We start from the raw sequence: 5445 nt of genomic DNA on the forward strand, positions 1-5445 counted from the left end.
CCTTCGAACACCAGTTTATTTGTCAAGGCGTGGACACCTGCATTTATTTGCAGTGTTCAACAAGATACTTGTCTTCACCGTCCTTAGGGACTTTCTTCCCCCCCAAGTGTCAGCTTATAACTAGGCGCTTGGTTTAAATTATCGATACATTTTTCGCTGCCCTGCTCTGCCCTTATCGAGTTATCATCGTCTTCTTCGTCTCGTCTCATCTCGTCTCGTTGGACTACTATACGAGTCCTGGGCTACCTGCTCAACTTCGTCTCTGTTGTGTATGTAACCTGTTCCACCTTAAGAGAGCTTAAGCCTGTTCCACCTTAAGAGATGTACTACTTTCTCAGGCTGCTGTAGACGTAATACCGGGGGTGAACACACCGGTATATAAGCACTGTGCAGTAATCTTGTATTCAGTATAGTCCCTACCTCCAACCAGTAAAGACCTGTTTTTATTGTTACTCATTAGTCTGTGTCTTAATTAACTAAATAATTCACAGACTTAACAGTCTCGCCCCTTTCTGTGGCCTGGGCATCCTGGAGGGCTGTGGACTTAGGCCTCGCTCCCCTTCCTAGCAGTTGGTATGGTGTACTGAAAATCTGCTCCGGGGAGAGAACCCGCCATGACGCCAGGGCACGAGTATGAGCGGCAGCTGAAGAGGCCGAAGCCACGAGAGCAGGGTCAAGGGCAAGAGCGAGCGACGAACGACCGACCCACTCGGGGCCTTCAGTTATCCCTTTTAGAAAATCCTTATCTTCGCGCCAAATCAGGTTAGTTCTTTGTCTTAAATTTGGCGGGCTAGTTTAAACAATGGTAGCAATCTGTACTGATGGTTTTTAGATGGCTGGTAATCGCATCTACTGGCCTGATAATTGACTTGTATTGTCCTGAAAGTTCTTTGATGGGCTTGTCCAGCCTCGATGGCTGTGTTTAATCTGTTTCCGATTATGTATGCAGACTGTTTGATGGCTTTAACTATAGGCCTCACTGAAGTTAGATCTGTCTCCAATTCGGTCTAATACATAATTCAAAGTTCTGTCTGGGTCCAAAACACAAATGCTTCTCTTCACAGAAAGCCTGCAGCCTTAGTTTCGATTTCTCCCAAGCTGTCTGTGCTGCAGAACCCATTTTGGATTCCCACAGGCTTTCTGCCACGAGGCACGGACGCCATCTTGGGTACCCTTTTTAATTTAAAATATCCATGCAGGGTCCCTTTTATTAATAATAACCTTCGGGGAGATGCAGAAATTTTGCAAATCTTACAATGTGTATAACTATGTGGACTTTTGAGAGATTTGTTGGAGTTTGGACTTGCGTAAGGACGCAAGAAGTTCTCCCCAGGCCTGAATAAACCATTGTGACTTCAATTATTTGTTCTGTCTTTCTTGCAACAAGCCGGAGACATCGACCTTGTATTTCACTTTGTCCGCACTTTGGGGGCTTACATCAATTGGTGATGAGGATGGGATACGCGATCTGAACAAAACTCTCGGACAACGATAACATAAGACGGGTGAGTATGTTTAAATTACCACCTGTAAAATTAGAGGTTAACCGCTGGTGAGACGTCAAGTAAGATCGACGTACAAAAAGAACTATAAAAAGAAAGACACCTTTAATTGAAGGCGGTTAAAACTGCCGGACTGCGGTACCGGAAAACAAGGGTTTAGAAACCTGGTAGGGCCATGAGGTGCAGCTCATAAAAGAAGTAGTTAAGCGGGTTGTTTTAACACTTGGTGAAGAGCGAGTCCTTCTGGCTGAAAAAGTAAACCAACAGGGGCGGTAAGTCCCCTAACCCGGGAGGCGGGAAATCCTTATAAGCCGAGAGGCGGCGAAACCTCAGTAAACGAATGAATGATTGTACAATCATGAGTAAATGAAATAACTCAATAGTCACAAAGAGGTTAAAATGGACAAGGGTGAGGTCTGTCCCAAACGCCTAGCCTGAGCTGGAATTAAGAGAACAGTAGTCCCACGTGATGGCCAGGATCAAGTAGGACGTAGGGAGACACAGATCCCACAGTATCAGAATCTCGTGACTAAAGGGTTGGTGTGTGTGTTTAACGAAACGGAGTGATTGACAGGAAGTAAAGAAGGAACTCTGAGAAAAGATATATAAAGTGAGACGAGTGAATTTAGAATCATGAAAAAAAAAGGAGATGGAAAGGAGGATTCCCCACTGTGGGGGGACCTGGATTCTATAACCCGATTCCTGGTAGATAAAAAAATAAAAAAAGACGGTGCAGAGAGCCAAAGGGCTTGGTGGAGGGGAGAAACCAAAGATAAGGAGGGAATGGTAATCTTAGCTTGTTACCAGAAACAATGTAAGGAATCGAAACAGAAGGGAGAGATAAAGAAGGAAAAAGATCTAATTTGCAGGCTAACCAATTTGAAAACTCAGCAAAGGAAGAAAAAAAACAAACAGGGATTTGGAAAGCCAGGGAAAGCTGCTGAGTCACCGATTTAAAAAGGGAAAAAAAAGATAAACTTAAAGCTTTACCAACATGGAAGTTATTAACATCTGTACCGGGACAAATAAAACACAAGACTTGCTGAGTGAAAGGAACCTTCAAAATATGTTGGAATTTCAGGCTGTATGAAATTGTGTGTTAAAGTGTGAATGTTTTCCTGACTAGGACTGTTTAAGAGGTTACAATATTCCTTTGTCTGAAAGTTTGTCCTTTAAAAAAGGAAATGTCTGCTGTGTGTTTTAGCTCCACCCACTTCTCTGTGTTGAAAAAAAGCATTTAACCCTTTTGTCTTGTCTTGGATTTTGGAAGTTTTAAGAATGTGCGAATAAGATTGTGACCCCAGAATGAAAAAAACGACTACAATTTAAGTTAAGCTGGAGTGTAAAAACTGAGAAGAGCAACAAAAAGTTTGTTTAACAAAAGATTAAGTTTCAGTCTAAGATTTAACCTTGGAGTTATGAGGTAAATTAACTTGTTAAAACCAGACTTTCATTGTGACCACAGTGAAATTCTGTTTGGTGTAAATTGGTGTAGTCCAAATTGAATAAAATAACTCCACTCCGCAAGAACATTCAATAGTGGCAGGTCCCTCTACAATATTTAATTGACTACGGTACAGGGAGCCCTATAGAATGCGGGACTAGAGTTAAACCCTAGAAAGGTACAGGTAGGGAAGGATGAAGAAATCTACCTAGGATACATACTAACACAAGGGAAGAGACAAATGCCCGAAGACAGATGGGAGGGGCATTAGGACCAAGTGGAGCTGCACGCAATCACTGGCTGTGTGCTTTGATTTATCAGTCCAGTACTTACAAGCAGCTAGAGAAAACAGCAGGAAGGAACCGCACTAGAGAGGGGAGGGGAGGTATTAGGGCTATTTAATTATTGCCAGAACTTTATCCCAGAATATGCAGAAATGGCCCAGCCTGTACAGGATTTGATCAAAGGGGGGATACCATCCCAGGAGCTGGTGGACTGGGGCCCGACCATGAAACAGCTTTTGTAAAGTGAAACAAGCCCTTGTAAGTGCTCCTGCCTGGGATTACCAGACCAGAATAGGCCATTCCACATCTATAACTACCACAGTAAGGATCATTACAATGGCAACGGACAGGTTAAAAGGGAAAGTCGGCTAGAAGAAAGCCCATCGGCTCAGGTAGCAGACTTCATGGCTCTCACCGAAGCCCTGAGGTTAGCTAAAGGAAAAAGTGTAAACATATACAAATAGTCGGTATGCCTTTGGGGTGATGCCTGATTACATGGTAGCCTAGAGTAGGCGAGGATATATGACATCAGGAGGAGGACCCATAAGACACGAGAATATAATCAAGGAATTAGTAGGAGTCTCTCTCCTACCCAAAGAGTGTGCAATAATAAATTAAAGCACACAAGAAGATTACCGACCGACACCAACAGGGCAATGCATGGGCAGACGAGGCAGCTAAGCGGGCAGCTGAGAAAGGGAATCTGACAAATGAAGCCCCAGTGTTCATGTTTAGTTAAAGTGTGAAACCACAACTGTCTTTCGGTCAGGAATGTTTTTTTTTAAGTTAAGTGAAGTGACGCAATAATGTTTTGCTCCACCTTCAAAAGCCTGCAAAGGAGTTAACCCTTTCCACTGACAGCTGTTTAAGTCCACCAAGCAACAACTTCAGTATTACTGAATAAAATTTAAAGATATTGGACATTATTAAATTTAAGTTTCTTAATGTTAAGTTAATATTTCCCCACAGTGATAGAAGGGAAATTATGATTTGATAAATGGAAGTTATCTTATAAACTAATTGCAGCACCGTCTCAAATGGCCGGAAGGCTGCTTGGGAGGCTGTCCTGTTACCCAAAGATAAATCTATACAGATAGTTAGTGACATGAGGCCAAAGACCAACAGATTATACGGGATCTAGAACAGGATATACGGGATGACCAGAAGGAGGTCCCAGCAATAGGTAGCAAGGTGATGGCAAAAATAATACCAGCCAAACCAGGACTAGCACCCAGATGGTCAGGACCTTATGAAGTATTAATGAACAGTGACACATGCGCTTGTATAGATGAGTCCGGAACGGGTAAAGGAAGGTGGAAACACTGGACTCAGTTAAAAATATATAACAAAGACAATGAGTAAGCCAGAGATGGTGCCTTTTGAGGAGAGTGAGGAGTATGCTAGAAGGTATAAAGAATGGGAAGGGGAATTACTACATATATCAATGATAGGGCTGTATATGATGATAATGTTATATGCCATAGTTTGCACCTTCAGGTATGTCTGGAGACAGAGCCACAGAACAAGAAATGAACCAGATGTACAGCATTTTGAACTGATAGAATGGATAAGAGTAGAATAATTCAATTTCAGAAAAGTAGGTTTATAACAGGCAAAGCCACAGAATGTTTAAAGATGAAGTGTACGAACCACCTGTATGCTTACTTGCAGAAATGACGTCTACCAGTCTGGAGAAATGAAACTTATAGGGGCCAGAAGGGGTATGACTCATTTCCAAGAAATCAGCAGACCAGCATGACTCATTCATAGAGAAATGAAACTTATACTATATGTTAAACCTGTATGAACAGCCACTCCCAGATAGTGATTAATGTGTAAACTTTTAAATCAATTGGATCTCTGAGGAGGTATGGCTGGCAAAATGTGTACAACTATGTTGACTTTTGAGAGGCTTGTTGGAGTTTGGACTTGCGTAGGGATGCAAGAAGTTCTCCCCAGGCCTGAATAAACCATTGTGACTTCAATTATTTGGTCTGTCTTTCTTGCAACAAGCCGGTGACATCGACCTTGTATATCACTTGGTCCGCACTTTGGGGGCTTACATCAAGGTGTATAAAATTATGAGGGGCCTAGATAGAGTGGATAGGAAGGACCTATTTCCCTTAGCAGAGAGGTCAATAACCACGGGGAATAGATTTAAAGTAATTGGTTGGAGGTTTAGAGGGGATCTGAAGGGAAATTTCTGCACCCAGAG

The 5445-nt window shown here is 42.5% G+C and overlaps 1 long non-coding RNA gene across 1 annotated transcript; it reads left to right on the top strand.

Moving 5' to 3' along the window:
- The first annotated feature begins 505 nt into the window (after window positions 1–505).
- Window positions 506–5215, top strand: LOC147117877 (uncharacterized). The gene is made up of 3 exons (XR_015078312.1): window positions 506–762; window positions 1388–1505; window positions 4902–5215. It is a non-coding gene; the product is annotated as an uncharacterized LOC147117877 (long non-coding RNA).
- Window positions 5216–5445: the final 230 nt, after the last annotated feature.

The sequence above is a fragment of the Somniosus microcephalus genome, chromosome 5 (genome assembly GCF_052327205.1).
Source record: "Somniosus microcephalus isolate GS21.2 chromosome 5, FLI_Smic_1.0, whole genome shotgun sequence".
Lineage (NCBI taxonomy): Eukaryota > Metazoa > Chordata > Chondrichthyes > Squaliformes > Somniosidae > Somniosus > Somniosus microcephalus.